At 44.0% G+C, this 27315-nt stretch overlaps 1 long non-coding RNA gene across 5 annotated transcripts in view; it reads right to left on the bottom strand.

Moving 5' to 3' along the window:
• LOC129215564 (uncharacterized) overlaps positions 1 to 27315 on the bottom strand; it is a 100502-nt gene that overhangs the window by 10811 nt on the left and 62376 nt on the right. The window contains exons 1-5 of one of the 5 annotated variants that reach the window (XR_008580029.1): positions 20976 to 26534; positions 20305 to 20512; positions 18579 to 19201; positions 18406 to 18473; positions 17317 to 17487 (exon numbers count right to left, since the gene is read on the bottom strand). This is a non-coding gene — a long non-coding RNA (uncharacterized LOC129215564). Of the gene's footprint in view, positions 1 to 17316; positions 17488 to 18405; positions 18474 to 18578; positions 19202 to 20304; positions 20938 to 20975; positions 26535 to 27315 lie in introns of those variants that run through there. The other 4 variants (XR_008580027.1, XR_008580025.1, XR_008580026.1 and 1 more) reach the window with 4 other exon arrangements.

Genomic DNA, 27315 nt, shown 5'->3' with positions numbered 1-27315 from the left:
TGGGATTTCTTCACGTTTGCATCAGAGTGATTTGAAAAGAACACATATCACCTTACTTCCACTCAGTTATATGTTCCTTTCAAAAGCTGGCTTTTTAGGGACTCAGCATTAAAAATAAATGAGAATTTCTTGCTAAAGAATGATTTTTTCAATGCATCATAACACACGGATTTAAATACAGAATATTTTTAAAGATGTAAACACCTAAAGGAAATTACTTACTCTGGTAAGTAACTCACTGACTTTTCTTTTAATGGCAGTTTTGTCACTAGAAAAGGAGTTTAAGACAAACAGGGGAAAAAAGACCAAACCAAAACCACTCTGTAACCTTTCCTTAAATGAAAGGAAAAAAAATAAAAAAATAAAAAATTAAACACTCCCTTTTCTCTCTCTGTGCTGAAGAAATATGGTCCAAGTGATGTTACGAGGTGATGAGGACTAAGAAGTCTCGAGTAAGAGACTATAAATGACGACTTACTGTAATGACATGGAGGTTAGCGTGTAAGTCAGGAAGAGACTTGTGCAGGAGGCAGAGAGACCATTATAGCTTTTCATGGGGGAATAAAAAAAAAACTTATTTCAGATGGAAAGTTAGAGGGGCTGTTATACTTTAGCCCACTATAACTCAGCTGAGATAACCAGTAAAACTGTCCTATGTAGATACAGATATTAGCAATACCCATTACACAAATGCTTTAGAGAATATTACGCCACCCTTCCATTACACGTGCTGGTGTTGCTCCCTCCCTGACTCCCCAACAGCGCTCGCTTTCGGGCAGAACTCGGTGATAGCAGTTTGGGTTTGTGAGGCTCACAAAGCCTGTGCTTGTTCTCGCACGTAAAAACCGTCCAGATGTTCAGTTTGCAGCTCCTCCATGGGGCTACGCGGCGTTTTCTTTACCCTCGGTTATCCCATGAATTGTAAAGGAGCGTTTGCTGCAGGCCAGAGAGGACGCGTGTCTGCAGTGCTGCTGGAGCCCTGGCCTACGATGCCTCCCACGGCTGCTGGGGAGAGAAGCGACGCTCAGTCCCTTGCGAGAGAGAAGATGACCGAAAAGGAGAAGACAATGAGCAAATTCAGCCAGACATCTTTTCAAAGCGAGAATATTCAAATACACCATTAAAGGAGATCTCATAAAGTAAACCCACTGCCACTTGATCGCTTTGCATCAGCCAAGGATCGGAGCAGCATTTTGAATGTCACAAGGTACCGTCCCGCAGCAAAGCGCGACTTGCACAGCCTGCCTTTCCCAGCATCGGTTCTCTTTGCTGCCAGGTGTGCGGCACCGTCTTTTCTCCAGTGACCAGCTCCAGAGCAGGTGGGGTGCTCGTGCTTTGCATGCGTACGGGATGACAGCAAAGGAAACCGCTAAGCAAGAGAAAAAAATTAAACTGTAGGGAAACAGCAACGTTCCTGTCTAAAAGAACTGGTGGACAGAAAGTAGATGAGCCATAAAAGCAAAGAAATGTCTCCAGACTAAAGTAAATAGAAAGCTCTAAAAATCTACCTATAAGAGATTATGTAGGTGGAACTTTACAAAAGAAATCTCTGGGGTTTACCCCGGTGTGAGCCGTTGCTTTGAATCATTTGCCAGGCACTTGAGAGTTTAATATCAGCTTTTGATACAGTATTTTTCTAAAGTGATTTTGGAGATTACATAGATGGAAAAGGTAAAAATAAACCTGAATGGGAGGGTTTTGCTGCGATACCAGTTTCAAACCCTAATGGAAAGAGCCATGAATGTCTTGTTTAAGGATGAAGCCCTGGCAGTATAGGATATCATTTCTTAGCTTGCAAAGTTTTTAGTGAACTGTCTAAAATACCAATATTCCGATATCGAGACAGGCAGATGGGAAGGAGCTGATAAGCCATAGACAAAGGAAATATCTTCAAATATCCTTTCGAAGTGATGCCATTTTAATGAACAAAGCATAGAGATGGGTTTGGATCAAAGTACCGAACCGAGTATCTATTGGAAAATGCAAAAGGGTCTGTTTCACGAACTACATGAAGATGTTGATATTTGTTCAGATTTCCTAAAAATATTACACATGACAGACTGGGCAGGGTATGGAAAGACAGAAAAACAAAAACATGACAAAATAAATTCCAAGAGCGTCAGTAGCTGATGGAGATCTAATAACCCAGCTTTCCTGAACAAGTGGTTAGAAAGAAAAGATCTCTTTTCCTCACTTCTAGAACCAAAAAGAACACATCCTAACTGAGAATTTTCTCCCCAAGTTTTTAATGAATCAGCCTCCCCATAAAAAGTGAACAAAATCTGAAAAAAACACATTCTTGAAAATTTATGGACCTTCTGTAAACAGAGATCTCATTATGGAGCTAGGGGGGTTTTTTGTGGTTAAAATCAGTTCCCCCTTACATTTGGGCAAACCCAAGCCCTGCAGATTATATGTGCAACGAGAAGGAACTGATACAACCCCACTCAAATGATTTTAATGTCACTGATTAATGCCGGCTAAGAATTTGGATTTATTTCTATACTGTCCTCAGTTTATAGATTTCCCTATGTGCTTTAGATTTTTTCTATAGTCACAACAGCTGTAAGATGAAACTTAAGCAGACTCAGATTGAGATCTGGATAAAACATAAAATTTGTGGTATTTGCAAAGCACATGAAAGCCCATTTCCCCTCCAGGTGATCCCTTTGAAATGGGCTGCAGTCTCAGAAAAGAGACACTTTTCCTGGAAATACTCTAGTTTGACTGCTCAAACTAAGAAATACTCTTAATTCTGTAGTAAACTATGGTGGAAGAAACTATGCCAGAACCTGCAACGTACATACAGAGGAGATCTTCATACCCAGGACCAGGCTCATTTCCCTCCTGTGCCCTCCCTGCCTGTTCTGTGCTCCACTAGCTGCCCCTCAAAATAAAGTAATAAAAATTCAAATGAGTTTTTGGAAAAATATACCTGTGAAGGGGAGACATCTCCTGTCACTTTAATAACATACCAGGTTTATAATATTAAATCACCAAGGGCCAAGGAAATGTCACTGGAAATATTTAAGGCTCCCCACTCGAGAGTGATGAGACTTTCAAGTAGCTGTGAGAGAATCAGAACGGGATAGCAAGGACTGGCGAGGCCAACCCTGGCCCATAAGGAAAAGTCATTTTGCAGGGGTTGGCTTCTCCTTTGAGGAGCATATAATAGATTCACAAAATAAAAGTTTATCTGATCCTGGAAGTGAAGTTTATGCTGGTGAGAAGGGGCAGGACAGCTCTGCAGGCAGCACTCCCCAGTTTATCCACCAAACCAAGGGAAGGTAGGCAAGAGCGGGGCCGGTTTCCAACCTTTTGCTCCACCAAGAGATTAGCTCCTCAGCTGATGTCAGAAGTGAGAATTTTACCGAAATGAACATAAACACGTCCATGTGAACTGGTCATTACTTTCGCTTGGGTTTTGACCATACCTTGATCCAACTGGGCGTTTTACTGAAGCAGCCAGCCTTAAAACAAACCTACCAACCAAAAATACAGAAACCTCTCCTAAAGCCAGATGGACAGCATGAGTTTAAGGCTGACTGGGACTGCTAGAGTGATACAAGGCTTTTTGACAGAGCTGTGGGATTTATGTCATTTAAAAAAAAAATCATATTTCTTTTTGTTGATATACAGATATAACTGGACTGTGTGAAAGTGGCCAGATCAAAAAAAAAAATCTTCTTTGGAGTTGTTCTGATTTACACCAGCTAAAAGTAAAATACTTCTCAACTGGGGGATAATCCACATTTGTTTGGTTCTTGAGTTTGCCGGACAAACGATTCAGGAAGAAGAGGCAGTGAAGTGGTCTGTGATTTGAAGGACCCTTACAGCTCCTGCTGCTCACAGCTCTGCTTCCCTTTCCAGCAGAAGGAAGACTCGAGCACAAATATTACTTGTTCAGACTCTCAGTTGTCAGATAAAACGTAGGGCAGGCAAAACCTTATCCTTAAAAAGCACACAATCTCAATTTGCTCGTATCTCTGTAAATACAACTTTTGCCTGGTGCAGTGACAAGCCCCCATACTGGGGATTGAAAAGGTAGTCACTGCTCTCCCCATAACCTAAAGATGAGGACGAAGGGAAAGTAGATTGTGACAAATGTGAGGTTTCAAGGCCTGAAACAGAGAGCTTCCAGTCCATCTTGATCCTTCCTCAGTAGGCAGTCATGCAGAATCACGCCAGCCACCTTCTGAACCCGTTGGAAAGCGGTCTCCGCACAAGAAGGAAAACTTGGAAATACAACTCCAGCCTTAAAAATCACTCTCTGGAGCTGATGCCACAGTCCCCATCAACAGGTCTGATTGCTGCACCAGGCAAATTAGCCAAATTATTAGAAACGAAACCAAACAGAATTAGTGAATACACGGACACATCGTTCTTCAGGAAGAGTCAATACGGCTGTTGTAGAGGGAAGTCATGCCTCACAAATCATTCTGGGGTCTTCTAAGTAATTAAGAAATATATCAATAAGGATGATGTAGTCAATGTAGTGCTTGGGAATTAAAAAAAAAAAACCCAAACAAACCTCTCAAACATCCAAAAGCTCTTAAAGAAGCTACAGCCTAATGGAATGAGAGGAGAACTTTTCTTGTTAACTGCTTAAAAGGACAGGAAGCAAACATGTTCAACATATTCATAAATGGGCTGGAAAAGGGGATTCATAACGAGTAGATGAAGTTAGTGGAAGACACAAAATAACTGAGCATAGTCAAATTTGAAGCTGACTATAGAGAATCACAGAAGACTCTTGAGATACAGAATGATTCAGTGATAAAATGACAGATGAAATGCAGTGCTGATAAGTGCTAAGTAATGTGCATGGGGAAAATAAGCCTAACACTGTATCTCCTGTCAGGAATAGGATCTTGGAATCATTGTGAATAGTTCTGAAAAATGTTAGTTTAGTACTCAGAAATGCTCAAAAAGGCAAATAGAGTAGCAGGAACTGCTGGAATATCAGAGAAGAAAACATAAAGCATGGTTGTGCCACTGTATGAATCTAAAGTTCACCTGAATATCCAATTGTGCATGTGATTTTACTCTCCCCATTTCAGGAAAAGAAAGAAAGAAAGAAGAGATAACTAAAAATGGAAAACGTGCAGAGAAAGGGAACAAGGATCAAAGTAATGGCGTGCAAGGAGAGCCTTACTAACCAAGGGCTCAGGAAAGAGAAAAATCGAGAGTTTGGAAGAGAGGTCTTTAAAGATCTGGGTGGAAAAAAGTGCAGAATGGGTCCCCAGGCTGTCTTATATCAGAATAACTATGGGGCGCTCTACGTAGTCATTGTGCAAGTGGTTTCAAGTAAATTAAACAAGCCCCTTTTCAAGCCACAGGCATTTCAGTCCTTACCTCAGGATGCTATGGGAGGTCATCTAGCTTCAAAAAGGGAGCAAGGAGACTCAGAGAGGGTGTGCACATCTGTGGGTTTGGTGGGGGTTTTAAACACCCAGGCCCTCAGGAAGCCCTCCAACCACCAGCTGCCAGAACCTGGCAAGGTACTCCATGGACTGGAATGACACCTGCAAATCATTTTTGCACGGAGCACTTGGTCCTCTCCTTGTGCAGAGTTTTGATCTGACCAAGCTTGATGGCGGATGGGGCCAGCACTCTCTCCCTCAAAGAAGTTAGAAGGGCAAAGAGCTACTTTCAAACATCTTCCTACAAGGCAAAGCCCTCTCTCTCACACCGATATGTATTTAGCCCTCTTGGGAGCCATGAAGCTACCGTACAGTAAAGGAGAGACAGAGCACGCGGGTGAGATGGACCCATCAAGGATGGTCCCAGCAGTGCTGAGGAGCGGTGGCTCCGCGTCCCCCCCCTCTGCCACATGGCACAGCACATGCAGGACCAGGCAAGCTCGTAGGAGAGAGGGACTACAGTCCATTTAGCTCTCCACCATACTCTGCCTTCCAGGAAATGTTGCACCTTGCCACGAACCAAGCAATAAAGCGACATTTGTTTACGCAACCTAAACACTTCAAACGGCTTTTGTACCAACCGGTCCTTTCTGTGCACTGTGTGTCTGTCGCAGAAGCAACCTGCTTTCATCCTCCACGAGGTGCCACCAGCACCAATGTCACTTGTCATAATAATGGACCAGATTCTCTATGGGTGTAAATCAATCTCATTCCCTCTGGATCGATAGCGATAGGCCAGGTTATACCAGATCAGAAGCTAGTTAAATAACAGCAATGCTGGAGATTTCTTGAAAAGAGTAGTTTTTCCATTGCATCTGAGGATTGAAGAGCAGGATCAGGTGGGTTTCGTGTTCATCAAAACAGGGCAAATAAAGTTTTGTTCAGTGCAATACAGATGTTTCTTGCTGTGAAAGAAAAGAAAAAACTGTACTTGCTTTTGTTTATTTGATGTTTCCCCTCCCTACATTGCCCCAGAAGAGAAAATAAGCTGATAAATTCTATATTAGCACTAACACATGTATCAACAATACTGACATGTTTTCAGTTGAATTTTCAGTTCGTTCCATTTTCCATCTCACAATGAAATTCAGTTCAATTGAAAGATTCAATAGTAATTGGAAATAGGCTCTGGAAATTGCATAATCTAGTTCTCAAAGACCCAGAAATTAACAAACAAACAAACAGAACACACACAAAACTAAAGTAACCACATTCTGTAAAGATGTAGTAAGTCAATTAAATTCATGCACAATGTGATTCTTGGCTGACAGGAGAATACAAAGACAGGGGTCAGATCCTGTTTTCAAAAAGGAGCCTCATGAAAAGGGAAGCAAATGGAAATGTCATTATTGAACATTATGATGAGAGATGAAAGGAGTCTCATCCAAAAAAGCTCCAAGGGGGTGAAATGTAAATTGTTCAGAAAGGAAGAAAATGAAAGGGGATGTGATAAAGTCAGTGATGAGTAAATATGGGGGAGAGCTGCAACTCAGGTTCAGATGATAACAGTAATAAATACTTCAGGGCCTGATCCGTAGCAGGTGGAGATCAGCACAGTTTCATCATCTTCAGTGGGGCTGCACAGATTCACACCCACCGAGTCTTGTCCTACAATAGCACTCAGTATTTAGGTAGCTCTTTCATCCATTGATGGTGCGCACAAACTATTATCTTCACCCACGTATGGGGAAAGGGAGGGGGGTACAAAGAACTTGGGGGTTTTCTTTTTTTTTTTTTTTTCTAAGTGCAGTTGTGCATTTTGGTTGTTAACGGGATTCGAGGACCTTGTCGAAAGCCAGAGCCAAGTCAGCTCCAAACAAAACTGCATGCTTGAAACTTCTGAAGTTAAGACTACATCATTCACCCCAAATCAGATGCTTCCAAAATGCCTAAGGGAGTCAAAGGACTTATCCATACAACATCAACTCAGGGCTACATAACATCAGTTAAGTTCCCTCACCGAGATGGCTTGAATATAGAAAAAAAAAAGTACAGCATTCTTTCGGTCATCCATTGGGACTGCTTCACAGGTTTCAGTGACTGGCACTGAAAGGACAGTCTTTTATACGAAAACACCCGGGTTTGGAAATGTTTTTGCCTAAGAAAGGGTTGGATTAGATCAAAAGGGTCAATTCTGAGTTATCGTTACCTAAATCTAAGTTGACATATATACCTACGCTGCCTGCAGGAATTCTATACGTGGGCAACGGTGAAAAGGGATCCCTACCCCGGATTTCATGCCCGCTCTGTTACAGGGTTACTGGTGGCAGCTACATGTGTGAAATGAAAGCCCTGCAGAGACATCATTTTCTTAGACAAGTTAATCATTCCATAAAGGTACTCCTTACTCCCCGCCGTGAACTGTTGCGTAGCTCTGCTGCCTGCTGTTAAACTGTTGAGCGATTCGACTCAAAACTAGTTGCCACTCATTGATGAGGAGGTAATCCCTGTGCTTGGCATATGCAGGTTTGTTTAATATGCGAAGCTCCACGAGATCCACTGGGATGGAAGGTTCTCAATGGATGCTCGTCATCATCAAATGCAGGATGATAGTTAATTAGCTCGCATGTCTCTCGGTACCCCGTGAGAATAGCCATTCAAGCTTGACAGAGATAACTTGCCTGAGAAGTGAGTAATCCTGATAAACGTAACTCCAGGAAAGGACAGTAGAAATTAGAGAGGCAGAAGCAGTATCTCTCCACATAGGATTATGAATTTTGATCCTGCTTCTACCATTGTGTCAGTTAACCCTGACACGCTGGCTGGACTGAAGGGTAGGCAAGTGATATGCGGTGCTTACATCATCACCAACTATATGAACACTGACTTTAGATATTCATAGCTAACCCTGGTGTAACAAGGGGACAGCAAGAAGTACTTTGGTCCACTATGTTCCAACACAAATATAAGAAATAAGACATTTGGAAAAACCTGGTTTTTTTTTTAATAAAAGTTAGCTATAATTTCTCAGCACCTGCCACAGCCTGATCCTTTCCTTAGAGGTCTCTGAGTTAATGTAAATGCCGGCACCTTCAATTAAAAATTATGCCATCTGGCTGCTATATGGCAAACCCAGCAACAACAGCCTTTTAATTGTGTTACTAACGCAACATATAGATTTCCTATATGCGTTTATCACTGATGAGGAAATGCCACCAAAAAAACCTCCTTAAAAAGTGACATGCGTATCCAAGTCCAGCCGTGCACAAAGATGCTTTCCAAATCTGGGCTACAGTTTGCGAAACCTGCTGAGCGGAAAGGTGTTCTGTAAGATATTATTATTAGGAATTTTATAAAACTTTGAAGATTATTATTGCTCCAGATTAGGTTGAAATGTTTAATTATGAACAGAGAGAAGGTTTCTGGCCTTTTCAAAGGACAGGAGCCTTTATTGATTTTATTAGTCAAAGGAGGTGATAATTTTTATATTAATAACCAGAGAGCAATTCCTCTGTTAAACAGTGATTATAAAATACTAACCGAAATACCATTGGAAAAGTCCGAGGAAGGTCACTCTTTTTTCTTATTTCTTGTAATCAATCTTACTCTGTCAAAAGCTGCAGAAATATAGCAATAATCTAAGTTGAATCGCGGACACTTCTGAACTTGCGGGCAGATGTGGCAATGCCTTCCCTGTTAATTGAGGCTGGATCAAACGAAAGCCTTTGATTGAATGAACCATAATTGCTTGCTCGATAGCTGCAAACATGACTGGCTACCCGATGCGTGTGCTAAATGGCTGCGTCCCCTACGCACACACCTCTGTGGAAGGCCCTGGATAAACAGAGACGGAGACTGGACAGGAATGACTGCAAATCAGCTGAGCGACCAGGCTTTGTGGCTTTTTGGTTTGTTTTTTTCTATTTTCTTTTTTCTCCTGGGATTACACACAGGGAGGATGGGACAGGTTTCAGCACACCCTGTCGAGGTGCCTGGGACGTCCTGCCTTCCTAGCCAGCGCCAGCGCCTTGCACCAGGCGCTCGTGGTGCCGCTGAGACCTCCCCGCACAGCTGGGAAGTCAGAAACATTTGGATGCAATACCAAGAATCCCAGTTTTACCCTGCTACGGGCTACCAGGCCACCATGGCTCAGCCACAGTTGGCTTGGCTGGACCTGTGGTTTTCATTTCAATTGTTACCTTCAGGTGGGAGTTGCCTTGCTGCAGCAACCATCACAGGATGTCCTGCCCACAGGGACACATTTCTTTCCTAGCCCTCATCAATTAGCAGCTGCTTTATACCCTGAAGCATGAACTTCTCCATCCCTCATACATTTTTTATTTTCTCTAATAGAATTTCTCATTATTCATATGAATGTCTAATCCTTTTGTGAATCCTCCAAAGCTCTTGGCTTCCATAATGTCTGTGGCATTGAGTGCCACATGTTAATTACGTGCTATGTAAGAAAAGTATTTCTTACTATCAGCTTTAAATCATTTTCTTTAAGAAAATATTTTAATGGTTAAATAAACCATAATACAATATAGCATTGCATAGATATGCCCTATCTTGCCTTAAAAATTAATTGTATTTTTTTTTTGAACACTGGGAAACTGAGGCACGAAAGAACACAACTTACAATTGGTCATTTGCTGCTAGATATAAAGCTAGAACTTTGGAGTTTTACTTCTAATATTCTTTCTATAAATAAAAAATAATGTTTTCCCATATTCTGAAAGCTGATTTAGACATCTCAAGTTTTCATGTTCATTTTAAGGAACAATCTCATTGCCTTGCACTCATAAGGAAAAAAACAAAATCCTGGCATTCCTATCTGATACAGAGACTGTGTTCGAAGAAGTGTCAGGGACCACATTCTGCCAAATCAAGTTTACTGTGACCCCTGGGAACCAAAGATAAACTTCTGAAAAACAGAAGACTAACATGTTGAAGCTACTGGGAATTCTCTGTACTGGACAGGATTAAAGTCATTCTGATTCTTCTATTGCCAATAATCTCTGAGAAGAAATTTGATTTTCCCTCACCAGAAATAACTTTATATATTTTACTTGCCTAATATTATTGGGGTGGTGCGATGAACAAAGTCATGCAAAATATACCCTGCTTACCAATATGTAGAGAAAGACCCTGTGATAAAATAACCACCCCAAATACAGACCTCATCCACATACAAAAAATAGCTGAGGACAGGGAATTACTTTCCCACTCCTTCTGGCTTATGTGTTGTACATAATGGTTTCTGGAAAGATTTTTATCATGCAGGGATAAAGGAGATGGAAAATAATCATCCTTACTTATCTACGTATGGTATTTAGATGACCCTCATTACCACTGTATTTGAGTGCTTCCACACATTTAGTGTATTTATACTCTGAAAATCTCATGAAGCAAGAAGGTGTTGACAGCCCCATGTTACAGGGAAGAACTGAGACAGAGAGAAGAGGTGACTTATTCAAGATTACAGTGAAGATCTGTAGCAGCGCAGAAACTTTAACCCAGGTCATCTAAGTTTTAACTTCGTGCTCTATCTGCTGCTGTAGCCTGCCTTACTGAGCCAGGCTTAACAACCTGGCTTGTCTATCTATAAAGCAGGGATTTATTAGTAAAGAGAAACGTCTCCAAAAATGCCACACTCTACCCAAGAAACCCTTCCTGCTGGAAGTGGTATAGGTAGTATTGTGAAAATGGTCAGCTGCATTTTTTTCAGCCAAAATGGACTAATTTTAATCCCAGCACGCATTGCATGGGATAGGAGTGCCATCACCTCCCAGGCTCAGATGGTCAAATGCCCTGGTGAGAGCCAGCCACAGTCAGGAGAGATGGCTGATGGAGAAGAGAGTTAACAGAGGTTTCTGAAGACTCAGGTGACCACTGAACTATCTTCTCTTGCTGAAGAGGAAAGACTCTGAGAAGAGCTAAAAACAGGGCCCAAAATGGTTTTGATTCTCCTCATTTTAAAAGATGCACGTCCCATACAAATATAGGGAAAACATTACTCCAGTCAGATGTTCTGCAGTGCCTTCTCAATCCTTACTCATACAACATCTTTCCCTTGTTTACAGTTTAATTTAAATTAATGTTTTAATTTTTCAAACAAACAGTGACATTGTTTATGAATGCATTACTATTGAATAATCTCTCTTGAATATCAATTAACTTAAGCAGTTCTAAACTGCAAAGCCCTCTTAGTCAGAAGCATGTGCTCACAGAAACAGATTTGTTTAGAACAACCAAATTTCATCAAGTTTTCATCTGTCAAGAGAAATCAGCATTTGCAAAGAGCACTAGCTATATTCTAGAAAGGAGGACTCTGATGATGATATAGGGTCTAGGAGCAGGACTTCAGCAGGAGCCAGCATCATGTCTTACACCCACTCCAAACATGGCCAAGATGACAATTAGATGCTGTGGAGGTCTGTGACAAGGTGGGACCGGCTGCGGGGCAGTTATAAGATGCTCTGCAGTATGTCGGAGGCTGAGATGCTGCAGATCAGGAAAGCAGTGAGAAGTAGGGTCTGCCTCCTGCTAAACACAGTATCTGTCTGGTGGAAACCGGGGGAGACTGAGCCTGCCATCTTCCATTTCCTTGTCCCTGTGCAAGGAGAAGCGATGGCTTGGGGGTGAGAGCTCAAAACTCATGACTCCCAGACTGGGGAGACAACTAAACCAGAGATGCAACTATGAACTTTAACTTACTCTGAGAAAAGCTATACATGAAGTTCAACAGAAAAAGTTCACGGCTGAGCTATGTTCTTGGGCCTGACCCAACCACATGGAAGAAGCATGAGCTCTGATGAAGCTCTCTGACAGGCAGCTTGTTTGGCAGGAAGGGTGGGTTGCTGCTGGTGGTGGTGGTTTGGCTTTTTTTTTTTTTTTTTAATATATATTATTTTCCACCAAGATGGAAAGAAGACTTGGTTTCCACTGAATTCCTATAGGCCTGGATCATTCTCTACACAGAGCTGAGCACAGACACAGCTGGGGCAGCTCTGAGGACACGTGTGCCACACAACCCCTGTCCTTGAGGCTCCTCGTTGCTCTCAGCTTCATCTGCAGCTCTGGCAGCAGGAGCTGAGCCTGTTGAACTGGGATGGTGATCAGTCCTTGGACAGAGTCTTCCATCTGCTGCTTCTAAGCGTGCAAACACATTAGCAGAATTTCGGCTGCCAGGTTGCTCCTCAGAACCCCAAAAACTCAGACCTCAACCACAAAAGAGCATGAGCCAAGGAGATTACAAGCTGCAATCTGTGGTCAACACCTCCATGATCCCAAATTAGCTCAGCTCATGGGGAAGACATGTGCTGTGAGCGGATGGCTCAGCCTGCCTCACAGGGGCTGAGCTAACAAACGGAGGCTGCAATATTTCAATCAATAGGGAGGGGAAAAAATAAGAAACAAAGCAGTCAGAGAAGACAGAGACATTATTGATGCTTCTATTACCGTCTGAAATTGGTCACTGTGGAGAAAAACAAGTAGCCACAGAACAGACCTGGCCTGACCTTTTGCTCTTCAGCAGGCAGCAGATTGGTCATTCTAGTCACTGCCAGTGAAAAATGAGGCTGAAATCTTCTTCTTTTAGTGGATGAGGGACCAGTGCTCAATCCCCATAGAAGGGGAGAATTCACAGGTCAGGGGGGAAGCTGTAGCCCTCACTGCGGGCTCCAGAGAGATTCCTATACGACACATCAGGACAGGGAACGTGGGATTGATTTGCTGCTTGAGTGGTGTGTGTTCAAACGCGAAAGGACAGACTCCTGAGAAAGGGAGAGGAGCGTAAGAGTGATGGACAAACCAGAGCAGCAAGAGATGTGTGCCCAGCACTGCAGCAAGGCAGGGAAATTTCAAGCCAGCCAGGAAAATGGTGAAGAACAGGGCGGAAAAAAGCACAGAAGGGAAATTTTGACTACATGGGACTGAGACGTGGCAAAGTGAACCGGGGCAACTCCTACCAAGCCAGGTAGTTGTACAAATTCAAAAGGAAGGACAGCTTTGGGACTAATCCACAGGGCAGAGAGCCTGGAGTACCAGTTCTGTACCAGTCTCTTCTACAAACTTTCATACAGCCTTGACTAAGGTCCCATAGACTTTCTCAGTGCCATAGTTCCACAATAACTATAAAAATGCTCTCCTTGCCTACTGGGACAACACAATCTCTGAGGCACGTATCTAGAAGGAGTACTTGGTACCTTAACATAAGTCATAAATAAGAGAGATACGATTTTCCAGCAACAGAGCAAAAGCTGTGTGCTTCAGGCCAGTTGGAATCATTCAGGCACCTGCAGGAAGCTCCACCTCGGCGTGAGGGAGAGCTGAGGACAGCTATGGGGAATACGCCAACCTGGCACACCGTAGGAGAAGCTTTGCCAAGTGGGTTGCTGTTGGCCTGGAGAAAGGGGCACCCTCTTCTGTGAGACCAGAGTGGTCCAAGGAGAAAGGATGATTTACGCATCCGAAGGGATGCGCTGGCACGTGGCAGACTGGCCAAGGGAAAAAGAATAATAAAAAAACATAAATCAATGATACTAACCTACAAGTGGGCAAAAATCTCATGAGGTAGCACGCTCAATTTCTTGTTAGAGGGACAGAAACTCAATATGGGAGAAATTCAAATATTTTTTTCCTCAAGTGCTTTGTCTTAATCATACCTGCACATTCTGCAACCTAAATAAACACAGAGACCCCTAATATCAGCCCATCTTAACAGGCTTGGCTCCCACGACAAGCCTCAAGAAACAGCACTTACCTTCCCATTATCGCTCTGAACTGACTTGGGTGGCGAACTCTAATGAAGAACCGACATCAGAGAAGTGCTTTAGAAGAACAGGTCGCAAACACTCATAATAAATCTGTTTGGATGCACTTTGGGGAATGTAAATCACTTAAATTATTGAAGTGTCGAGCTGTTGGGACTCAGGCAGGTTGAGAGCTGTTGCAGTGAAAGCCACAGCAGCCCAAAGTGAGCAGGGCAGGAAAGGAAACAAGCACATTTTAAATTCAAGCTGCTCCACTTGTGCTGTAGCTTGTAACCATCAACTGCAGCTGTATGTCTTTACTTAATGAATTGACAGGGCTGAAACGGTCTGGGCTACAAGGTGGAGGAAGAGGAGGAAATAAGGATTGGATGGTAACAGCAGAGAAGTGGGGGAAGGCAGTAGAAACACTTGACTGTAGAGCAAAGATTGGAATAGGAGATATATATATATATAATGCAATGGTGACGTGATAGCTAGCTCCTCAATTTAAAATCCAGCCGTGATATATGTAGAAAGGCACTTTGAAGAAAGGAAGTTATCCTCTACATTTTCTTGGAAATGGAGTAAACTGAAGGAAATACTAAAATCAATTGACTTGCCCAAGCAAGGGAAAGATATGGAGTTGGACTCAGGTCCACTCCTCTGCCCGTGCCACTTGGCTGCAGTGTGCGAGTGGCTCCATCTTCAACCCGGGTGGGCTACTTCACCTGCCTATGCCTATTCCTGTCTACAGGCTCTCTGTAATCCAGCTCTTACGATATTTAAACATATTCTTCAAATTAATAGCCCAAATTTATTAATGGTCTGTTTATACCCATTTGTTCTTCTTTCAGCATTGACTCTCTGATTTAATAGCTCTTTTCCTTCCCCACTGTTATGCCCCAATCTACTTATGTGCAAGAATCGCTGCCTCTTTTTCAGCCTTCAGTCTTGCTTGGCTAGCAAAGCTAAGCTCCTTAGTTGTCTCTTGTAAGAAAGGATCTTCATTCCCAGACCATAATTTAGTATTCTATTGTTTGAAAAACGCCTGTCAAAAGTTCATTATTTCCTCCTCCTTCTCCCTTGGCAAAAATTCAGAATTTTGAGCAAAAACAAATGTAGTACTTTTTCTGTCTACTGCTACCACCAGCAGCGGCACAAAGACTGACTCGAGTCACTATAAGGAACAGCACAGGCAAACTGCGCAAGCAATTCAGTCATCAAGGGAGTTTAATTCTACCAATCCACCTGAAACCTTTTTAGTTTGCTTTTCCAACAGATTTTTAAGAAGCAAATCCTGCCTGTGACAAAAACACACAGGTATTATTTGCAAGAAATAGTGTTTATTCATCAAAGTCATTAGGAATTTTTATGGTTTATATAGATCAGGTCCTATTCGTTTACAGATGGTGCAGTTCAGAGAATATCCAGCCACAGATCAACGCTGGACTTTGTTGATACGATATCTTGTGTCTCTCTGTACTTAAGGGCTTTAGAAATTGATTAACTGAAAACCCTTATCGGGAAGGTAACTATTATAATACTCATTTTACTGACGAGGAAAATGGAGCACGAAAAGCTTAGTGACAGACACAAGGTTACACAGTGAATTAAAGGCAGGAATACTGACTCCATCTCCCTGGTTTGACCATTAGATACACTCCCTTAATCAGAATCTTCCCCCAAGCCCTCTGCCTAATTTTACTTGCTTTTTAAAAAAAATACCTTTTCCCATGTCGTTCAACATTTTCTAGTCTGGCTGGAAGCTATGGGAAAAACACTGCCTATAGACAAAAAGTTGGCCTCAGCAATATTTTAAGTATAACAAGAAAAAAACCAACCCACAACCCCTCACAGAAAGAGCATATCCTCATAAGATTTTCAGCCTGAATTTGCAGCTTCAGAGAATTGAGCTAGGCCACCGAATGGCTGGGTGCTTTATATGAAGGAAACCTCTTAATGCTTTGCATTCATGCATTATTAGTAGCTTCATTCTATATCTAAGTTACTTATACGGCTCCTAATTACCACAGTATCTTAATGCCTCATCTTAATGTATTTATCCTTCCTGCAGCCCAGTGGCGCAAGACAGTATTGAGTCTCCTGCTCCATGGACAATTTTTATCTTGCAGAAGACTCCAAAAAATGCAGTTTTCGGAGTGATTATAAGCTGAGTCTTCCTTTTCTTCCCATGCTAAAGGCAGACTTCAGGTTACACCTGGTAATGCCACCACGAGCTTGGCCTTTAGCGATCTCTATGCTCTGGCCACATAGAGATCAGCCAGGCTGGTGTGGAGAGGTCCCTACAACTTGCAGATTAGATATATCCAGGTGTCTACGTACATTTTTGAGAGTTCAGGATTAAGTGACTTGCCCGAGGTCGCTCAAGAAGTGTGTGGCAGAGAGAATTTCAGCACGGTCCTGTGAACGCTTTCCTAGTTTAGTGACAGTGACAGATTCTGACTGAAATGAGAATTAAATATGCAGGAAGAGGTGAAAACACCAGGACTCCATTTCAGGCCTGTGATTCAGGAAAACTTAAACCAAAAATTGTAAGATAACAACCAATATCTGTTTTTTCATCAGCCAAAAAAATGTTTCTGTTTGCTCTCGTCTCCTAACCCCAGTGTAATGATGAAAATCGAGGTATGAGCAATTGGTGTTCTGGATTGATCACCTGTACAAGGAGGCCAATGCAGTGTAAGTCTGGAGATTGCGCCCCTGTGCCAAGCAGCATCCTCCAGGGCTTTTGGATACCTAAAATGTTGCTAAAATCTTGATCTAGCCCTTTTGCCCGTGGGCAAATTCTACCTGTAATTATTAGGACCAGGAATGCTCACCTAGTCCAGGAGTCTGACTACTTGAACATTTATCTCCATAAGCTTTACACTTTAATAAATAATTTACCCCCAAAATGCACTTAAATTAGATCTATAATTCCACCATGAGGCTCTGGTGGTGTGAAGAGACCTCCTGACTTTGCTCCGATCATTTATAATGCCACCATAAGCCATCAGTGGAATTGCAGCATTATTATTTATAGCACCGCTTATATTGTTCCTTATATCGTTTATTATACTCAATTGGAACGGCCCCAGCTAGTCAGTATGAAAAGATGCTGCACAGTTACCAGCTTAGGCTATTTCTTAGCACAGAAATGCTACCTGCTTAAGGAAGCAGAGATGCTATCGGTGTGAGGATGGATATAAATTGCCTGGACATCCTGTCCTCATTTCTGCTAGTCCTTCCATTCAATTTGGGTAGTATTAAGGTGGATGGCAGAGAGGCTGAATCTTTTGGTGGTTGCTTCTACTTTCCATCTTGAGGAGGGCAGACTGCACCCCTGACATGGCATGAATCTGTGCAGAAACCTGTACAGGAAAGGGGACAAGAAGTGGTCACATATAACCACGCACCTTTCCCCCATCTCCTCTCCTGCACTTACACGCTCTTCAGATCAGAGCCAGACCTCTGCAAATACAAATCACGTCCTCATTACTGTTAGAAGCAGGTTAAAATTACTAAATCAGGGATTAAAAAAAAAATAAAAGTGTCAGATTTAAGATCACCTAGGTATCCCCAATGGTTTTTCTTTCCAGATGCATTATGATAATTTTTAATGACATCACCTCATGCTATTTTTATCACAGATTTTTTTTTTTTTTTTAATGGATAGAACATGAAAATGATCACCAAGGTGGCGGTGGCTGCTTCACTTTATCTAAAACTGCTTTTGCAAAATCTAACTTGCAACAGATGTTCAGCATGACAAACCAGAGCCCCGATAATTACAAGCAGTTAAAAGCAGAGTATTTCAATGGGAGAAGCTGCAAGCATAAGCCATAACAAGCTGTTGCCTTGCCACTGTCCTGCCTTGCCCAGGGTAGTCCTAAATGGGTAAGATAAACTCTTAAATGCTTAGAAAAATTCTGCTTCTTTCCCCCCCCTCCTTAAGCTTGCCTGAATTTATTCCAGTGACCCATTCGTTTCCCTCCATCTCTATCTCAGTGCTGACAGGTTTCACGCTCCCCAATTTAGCCATTAGCTGTAGGGTTTGGCTTCGACAATTCGTTCCCATAAAATACAGCGCTGACAGTCGTGAGGGTACGGAGCTGCCTCTGCAGACACTCCTCGCCGGAGCTGGTGCCAACCGTGCGGCCCCGTGCCCGGCTCTCGTGGGCTGTTTTTTGGAGGCTGCTGCGTGTGCCGCAGCACCACCCGCCCCCCGGGACACGCTGCCGGAGGGAGCAGCCACATCGCCCCTGGGGTGCCCAAGGGACCCGTCCTACCTGTGATGTTTGCTGGCCCCGTGGGACAGGCACAAGCACCCGCTGCTCTCCCATCTTTGCAATCAAATCTACAAAAAAAATACAAAGCAGAAAGGAGGGAAGAGAGAAGCAAGTAAAGGATCAGGACAGCTAAAAGTGGGAATAAAGAAAATGAGGAGGAAGATTTCATATACCTGTAGTTTATACTCCTGCACAGCCAAGCAAGGCAGTGATAATGCAGCACATTAGTTGGCGAATTTGTTATGAACATCAGTATGGATTTTAGGACATAGCAGAATCCCACCAGGAAAGAGGGTTTAAATCTTGCAGCAGGAACAGAGGAATTAAGTCCTTTTGTAACTCCCTCCCTTAAGAAAACGTATCAACACGTTGGAATCAGAAAGGCCTTTCCAGGTTAACTTAATTTTTTTCTGGAGTTTTAGAACATCGGAGTTCAACTGAGCAGAGCAACCACCCACCCCCCTGAAAGCAGCAGGCAGGCAGACAGACTTTGGGGATTTCATTTTTCTTGTAGAAATGAAAAAAAGCCAAGGAAGGAGGGGGATATGACTGCGCTGCCACGTGGAATCATTCATTTTACACTGATCCCCGTCAGCCATCCGAAGCTTTGCTTAAATAAATGTAGAGATGGAGGCTTTCAGAGGCACTTCCCGCTTGTCTTCCCGTGCAGGCAGACCCCGGCAGCAGGACGCAGGGAGCACACGGAGGGCTTGGCACGGGGTGGTGGAGAATCAGCCCCTCTGTGTCTCTCAGGTTCACTCGTTAATTGGCTCTTTTGGTTTTCTTCTGTATATTTCTGGAGGATTAGAAGTCAAACCAGGGAAGTTAGGTAATGAGCCAGGCTCAGGGGAAAGATCGACTGTCAGAGCCCCCAAATTTCTTTCTGAGCCCTCGTAACAACCTGGCACAAATCTGCAACACTTCAAGGTGGCTGGGATGCGTGTGCTGCTCGGCAAAGCGGGATGGAGAAGCTTAAGAGGCAAAAATTTACTTTTCTTCATTATGAAAGAACTGCAAGAAAATAAATGGTAGTGCTGGTGTCTCCATTTTATAGCTGGAGGAACTAAAGCTTGGAAAGATGGTTGTACCCAAGGTCACAGAGAAAGGTTAGTGTCACAGTCAACCAAATGACCGAGGGGTCTCAACTCCGTCATGCTGGCTGCTGAGCTAGGGAGAAGGTTTTGCATTCTTCCTTTTTCCAGCCACCCCTGGGGAGGTCTGCACAGGCAGCTTAAAGCAGGACAGACCACAGACACCAGTGCCAGATAAATTGTGCCCTGCCTCCATCCCTGGCTCAGTTTCCTCTGACCAGCGCGATTATTTCCCAGCTGCTCAGTATACTCATGCTAACAGGGCCGTCTGCAGGTCCGACTTGCTTTTAACGGGGCAAAACCTTTCTGGGCAAATATTGCATTATCGGAAATGTCACAGCAGTCAGCTCGTGGCGTGACGTGGGTTGGCACAGCAGACCAAGCTCAGGACTGTTTTCTTGAGCAGGGGGGGCAGAGAGGGGCTCTGCTTTGCCCGGGGGACACACACCGGTGTCTGGAGAGCTGAGGCAATGAGGCCAGAGCGAGCTTCAGATGACGGGGGTTTGGGGTTGGGGAGGCTTTTTTTTCCCCTCTGTATTTGTCGTGCTGAATATTGTAAATTTAGCAGACTGAGCAAGTGACCAACTGGGATTTCTATGTAAAGATATATGTCATTAAAGAGTTATTCGATTCAGCCCTAAAGTTAGCTGTATGTCATACTTTTGATATTTTTTCTTCCATCTCTAAAAAGTAGTTATATTAAGAATAAAAGACCTTGAAAATGAAGAAAAAAAAAATAATGCTAAAATAGTAAAATATAATCCCCTTCAGTCTCCTGTATAACAAAGAGTTTGTTTTGGCCACTTACCTTGGCATTTTGTCATTTGGTGTGTCTTGTTTGGAGCATGGCAGACAGAGAGGGACGTGCAAGTTCTACTAGAAGCCATGAAAGTCTGTGAAACTGGCCAATTGGCTACGCAGACATCCCTTAGAAGTATTTCTAGCACTTTTGGTTCCTGGCTGGGGACTGAAAATGGGGATGGAAGAAAGAAAATCTCTCTATATATGTATCAGAGCTTTGAAAAAAAAGAAAAAAAAAAAGGCATTGAATGTGGGACATGGAAACATGAAACTTTCAATTTCTGACAGACTCTGTTAAGTCTTTGTCCTCTCTCTTCTTCTCACCATTCAGAAGCCCAAGTAATTTTCCAGGCACGGCTCATCCTACACCCCCCAGCACATGCACCGTATGAAACGGGGACATGAGGCACTTAATGGAAAGTCAGCCACCCGCATCTACAAACCTGAATTAATTCACCCTCGGTAGACTTGGATTTAGGTAGTCCTGCCTACTCCTACTTAACTAAGCTGCTAATGAAGTTTCACATGTTGTTGGCATCAGGCGTAAGGACATTTTTTACACGGAACTGTAAAAACAACGTTTCCATACATCCTTCTTTCCTCAAAACTGAGAAAGCTTATTCCGTTTTATGAATGATCCCTGTTTGAAAAGACAAAAAAAGGAAAAGTAGTTATTACTTTGCTCCTTTGCTGTCACTGAACCTTCCTTGAATTTCCGTCTTTTCCTCCTGTGATGTATTGCTCCTCTTCAGATTTCAGCCCAGCCCAGGAAGGGACTGTTTGTACAATCCGCATCCTCTCTATATAAAAGGAATGGACTAGATTCATCAGCACTTCAGTGCTTTTACTCCATAGCCCTGTTCACTTCAGTGTTTTTCGGATTATGCTGTAGCTGTTTAGACTCTGTCCTTGCTTCGCAGGTGAACTTTGCTGTCAGGTAGATAGAAATGATTGAAAAGTCCTGCTTTTTTTCTCAAGAATTGCAGGCTCTTTTTGTCTATTCATCTGTCGATAGGTACATTTTCTCTCTTGCTAACATGGTATATTTAGACAGGATGACATTTTTTTTCCCCTGAAACATTACCCAGCCAAATCCTGCAATAAATGGCTATATCTTCAGAAGATTTTGAGATACTGATTGTAGGACTCTTGAAAAATCTCTCTGGAAGGAGCAAAGGCTTTGAAATCAACACTGAGATTAAGCAACCGACATCCTGCTCTCTGGTTTGGGGTACAAAGGTGCATGAAAAAAAGTACCATACCTTCTAATAAGAGCTGTTCAGTGACCAGACTTCGGCAGGCTTTTTAAAATTACCTGAATTTAAATACAAATTCATTAAACTTCCCCCACGAGATCAGACAGTAAAGGGGTGCGTGCTGCACAAGGAGGCCATATGATGGGCATGGACGCAAATACAGCTGCATGATACGCCCGTCAGGCCAGCATGATGAATTTGGGGCAGAAGGCTACAGACCAGAGCACGTGGTTTCTGGTGGAATCACGACCAAGGCGCTTGAAAAGGCTTCCCTGCAAGTACCGAGCCATCTCGGAGATCCTTCCCAGCAACAGGAGCCTAGTGGCAAACTTTTCTGCCCATGGGACATGTACTTCCAGCCTCACTTTCTCATTCTGCAAACCCTTGAAATAGCATTTGCCATCCCTTCTCTCCCCAGGTGTTTGGGTTTTTCTGTCACACATCTCCCTTGGTTGAAGCGGGGTCTGATTTCACTCAAACCGTTGCCTATTCTGGAGTGAAATTTCAGGTGACAAGAGGGTACATTTTCCCTGGAATGTCTGTATTACCCTTCAGTCAGCAGGAATGAAATTGTGTGACTATGGCCTCCCCTTGGGGACCTTGCTGAAAATGAGATGTATCTCTCACGAGGACCTCCCAGCAAGCACAACTGAAATATCTTTGTGACTGCAGTAGCTCTGTAATGAATGAATTAATTGATTTCACCCTCAGCTGCTTCTTCATCGACCCCGCTGACCCCACAATGGGGAAGGAGCTTTGTTCCAGTTCCAGTTTCCTTCAAAGCCCTGTTCTATTTAAAGGCAGATGAAATGGCCTTGGGTGGGAATCCCAAAACCTCAGCTGGGGATGGCAGCTGGATGGGCCATCAAGCTCCACACTGAGTTTGGAGGGAAGGATGAGAACTTGCACCTTTCAGCCAAGCCCAGGGTCTCCATTAGAGATGGCAAGTGGGTCTGCAAAGTCTGATGTCCCAACAGTGCATCTACCTCGACCTGCATATTGTCTGCATGACTGCTTCAGGAGCTTGTGTGGACATCTCTGGGTCTCCAGGCAGCCCCAGTTCTCCCCTCACTTCTTAATCCAAACTATTTCCTGGGAAAATGGTCTAGGACTCATGTATCTACCAGATTCCTTTCCATCTTTAAAACCGTGATGTGTCCGGCTCTTCCAATCCCTGTGACCAGCAAGGCGACCATAGACACCACACGGACAGGGCAGACTTCTACACCTAACCTGTTTAAATGGCAGGACTGTATATAACGAGTCAGGAAAAAAGGTGAAATGATTCATCAGTGCCTGAAAAAAAGGTGGGTCCTGTTCTCATTTACAGGCAAACAGCTCCCCCTCCAGTCAATGCTGGAGGGTATCATCTCAGGGTACTTTGCACAGGCTGCTCAGCCTGGGATAACCAAGCAATTAAATAGCTACAGAAAAGCCTGTGGGACTCAGGTCACTGCGGAGCTGTTAAAAACCCGAGATTATTCTCATACCCTGGAAAGCAAGTCACGCAGTGCTGAAGGTCTTGCATAGGGCATCAGATACGACAGCTTCTGCTTGGTGTGTTCCAGTCAACAGAGAGCAGCTCTAGAAGTTATGTCCTCATGAATTTTAACCGTGGCTCTGAAGTGACTCTTCTATGTCTTTGAGCAACTCATGTGGCTTCTGCTGTGCCTCAGTTTCCCTGTTGTGCTGTCCAGTTCTAATCAGATTCTCTGCCCATTGCAAAATACATGGTTTCAAATATTGCCCCTCTTCTGGAAAATACTGCATCTCCATTTTAAATTTAAAAATGGAATATTTTTAAATAGTTTTTCAAGGGAATGTTTCAAACATTTGAATGTTCAAAATGCTGTTGTTCTACCTTTAATGAAAGGATTGAGTTCTTGATTTTGTCAAGTGGACATGGACATTTTGCAGAGTTTCATATTTTGTGGAAGTTAAAATATTTCTTCTCAATTTGGGGATGAAAACAGATAAGTCTGCCTTATGGCCATCTGAAATATTAATTTCTGAGCAGCCATAAATGTCACCAGCAGCAGCACGAAAGGGTTAAGTATGATTGCACAGGATCCTGAATCCCTCTTTAGCAATGCCCCTATTATGTAGGACTTCTGGGTGAGCCAGTAACAAAGGATCAAATCCATCTCTTATTAGTAGATGCCACCTGCCTCAGGACACAATGTTTAAAGCACACGGCTGTATTGTAATCGCTGTTATTGCGGTAACATCTGAGAACCGCAGGTGTGGATGAGATTTCACTGGTATCGCTCATTGTGAAAAGAAAAAGCAAAAAGTCAAAGCGCTTGTAGTGTAAATAGAGGGGGGATGAGAGGACACAAGGATGGATTTACATGGGTCAGGGAAGGACACAGCAAAGTATCCTTGGTCCAGCTCATGCGTTCACCCTCAGCCTCCTCCTTTGGCTTGGGGATCCAACGAGCAGCAGATGCTACGAGCAAGAGGCTGAACGGGGCACCTGGGAGCGAGGGGTTTAGGTGGAGGAAGACGTCCCATCTGCAAACGTGTTCTGGATGCAGAAGAGGAATCCAGCCCCAGACTCCATTGCCAGGGGAGGAATGGATGAATCTTAGGGAGAACGTCGTAAGGAAGCTTCAGCTGTCTTTGCACAGCTGCTCGCTACGTCTCAGGCCTGTCTTCACTCACAGTTTTCCCTTGTCCTGTTTCTACTCTAAGCCACCTGGATGGGCTGCATTGGAAGGCATGTCATGATAGCTGCTACAGAGGAAAAAGGCTTTGTCCCAGCGTTAGATATGAACTATGAAAACAGTGAATGGGATGTCCTCGTGAAGGAGGGGAGGGGATGCCAGAACCACCGCTACCCTGCCTGCGTCCCTTCTGAACCACCTTTCCTGATCCATTTCCAGCTGTGCCATCCTCAGGAATGGTTCGGATTCAGCATCCGGAACCGAGCGCCTGGCCGCCGGCAGACATCTACCTCCAAACAGGAACGAGTGCTCCTCAGCGCAACTGAAATACTGCCCGGTCTCCTCTCACTCTTTCTCCTCACTTCTTTTTCTGCTGTGTTTCACTTTGGTAGAAGAGAATTGGTTTGACTGTATCTTCCTTGTAGACGTTAAATACCTTTCAAAGCAAGGTCGTAGTCCCTGGAGCTATGACAGCACACATGAAGATAACAGTTCGGGCTGGGTTTGCTGCCCTTGTTGCAGGCAGGGAGCTGCTACTCTGTCGCGGAGGTTTCTCTCCAGACAGCATCACAACTCGGCATCCTGAGTTTCCACGGGGAGGACCAGATCTCCTGAGCCCTCTGTTCCTTCCATTGCCCGTGGTAAAAGACGTGTTAGACCTCCCAGGTAATCTAGGAGCTGGGCATCTGCACAATTCCTTGGGATTTTTAGTATGAATCATAGACTACCATAAATTATCATTTCCAAGGAGAAATAACACATCCGCGGCATTGAGATAGCACGGAGAGGTACAGCCTTGAAAGAGGAACGACTAATGATCTGTGGCAGACAAGCAGGGCCCGGACAAACCGCTGCACAGCATCGTACATGCCAAGCGGGCTCCTGGCAGCTGGTTCATCTTCCCATGTCACATCTGATGTTTGAATAGAGGAAAAACACACGAGTTTATTTCCAGCACCTCTCCCTGTTAGACGGGTGACCTTTTCATAGCTCTGGAGGGCAACGGAGAAGGCAGCCTACGAAGTGTTCAGATGAGGCTTGACAAATGAAGATATGTAAACGAGGTGAGGGACGGTGGTGCCGAGCTAGGGAGAGCCAGGCATCGTCAGGTGCTGGGAAGCCCGTCTCGTTAGCGGGGAGAAGTGTTTGCTTTGGATCCCATGTTGAGGAACGGCAGCAGGGTCGAATAGCGGGGATCGGACCGTGCACGGGTTTGGATGGAGCGCTGGGAATGGTTTATACCATCTGGGGAAAGGGAGCCAACCTGGCAGCTCTCCCTCTCACTGGAGCCCAGCTCTGCACACAAAGCACGCAGGAGAGTGCAGAGGGTCTTGCGTTGCTTTGCGCTGCCCCCACCAAGTGAGGAGCGATTTCCACAGACCCCCATCCAGTGCATGGCGCGTTCCCACCTCTTCTCACCCATGCGTGATACCCACCACAGACACACCTGAGAGCCAGGTCCCAGAGCTGATGTCATGCTGACATTCGGTGTTGTGGAGCTCTTACAGAGCCTGTGGTGGTCACAGTTGCCTGGGCGGGTATCTTCCAGCCCCTTCGGTCATCACTTTAGAAAAGGCCGTTAAACCTGGAAGGGCAGAATGGTTTCCCTTGATGTTAGTCAATGCCCATTTTGTGCTGGTGTACACAACCCATGTGATTACCTAAATCCCTGCTTCAGAGCATCTCAGTCTCCACCTCCCTTAGAGCCTCCTTTGTCCAGAGCAAGCAGAAGATCCCAGATGGCCCCTTTCAGACTTTCCCTGTTGGCTTCTCATAGGCACCAGACTCCTCAGCCAGCTTCGACACTGTTCCCACTGCGCCTCGTTGCTGCTGATACAGGAATCTGGGCTAGGAAAAGGCTTCCTGAAGCCAGCGAGAACTGTCTAACCCCTGCCTAACTCCAAGAGGGAACCGTTCCGTTCTGGAGCCCATCTCATCTGATCCATCAGAAAGCAGAAAGAGTTTGTAATCTGACTGATCCTGACTATACCCCCTCAGCAAGGCTTGAACGTGGTAGATGCAAACATGACTTTCCGCTGGGTGAGCTAAAAGAGCTGGAAGCAACGACTGCTTGGATTACAGCACACAACAGCTTTGTGATTTGTACACAATGAGAAAATTGGACTGGGTTTGGATTTGCAGCTATAGGTAGCTCAGATTCTTCTGCATCACTCACTTCTGGGAATGGTCAGACAAGATGAGTTTTGGTTGAGTAGCTTATGTTTTCTAAAGGCTTTCTTGATAGAAAATGTGAATCATCGGTTGTGGATTTTCTGACTAGATAAAAAGTTTGCAAACGGATCTGTTCTCCTAGAAATCTCTTCCTGGATTGCAGCAGTTCTAAAATAAAAATCAATACAATGTTCAACCCAAGCTGCAAGGCATTTTTTCATCAGAACTCCCCCCCCTGCCCCAAGTGCTCTTGATGAGACATGCAGGATTATTTTTTTTCTTGAAATTAAAAAAAAACCAAACACCCAAACAGCAGTTTCTATGTTGGTTTTCCACGGAAAATGGGAAACCAAAAAGTTTTTCTCACTGGCTCTAAATAAAATGCCTTTTCATTTCCACACGTGAACAAGGTGGGTAGATACCGTCCTTTACATGCACTCCCCATACTGGATTCAAACTTGAGGACCCACAGGTTCTTAACTCAACAGTGAAAACATTCAGTGGATTTCCTCCTCCTATCCCTTTCATTGTCTCTCTGCCTTTTGGGGTATAGCCAGCACCAGAAGGAGAATGAAATAGAGTGAAAAAAGCTATTTTGTCTCTTGCCAGCTCAGTTGGAAACAGGAAGTACTGGAAATCTCCCAACTAAGCCCAGCTTTGGAAGACCTCCAGCCCACTTAGTTGAGGCCTGAGGCTCCAGGGGTTCTGCAAAGTGGCTGAACTTCTGGGAAATGCCACATACAACCCAAAGACTTCAGCTGTGTGAGCAAAGCAGGGTTGATGGGAACCAGGGGAGAGGGTACATCTGCCTGGAAAAAAATTTCATCCAGAAGGTCTGCGTTTTATACGTTCTCCTAAGTTCATGCTCAAGTTCATTTACATGAATGCTGAAAAACTTGATTGCGGGTTTGCTCATGAATGGTT

Source organism: Grus americana, chromosome 20, assembly GCF_028858705.1.
Source record: "Grus americana isolate bGruAme1 chromosome 20, bGruAme1.mat, whole genome shotgun sequence".
NCBI classification, from domain to species: domain Eukaryota; kingdom Metazoa; phylum Chordata; class Aves; order Gruiformes; family Gruidae; genus Grus; species Grus americana.
The sequence above is the reverse complement of the archived record's forward strand: the minus strand, read 5'-3'. Positions and strand labels throughout refer to the sequence as shown.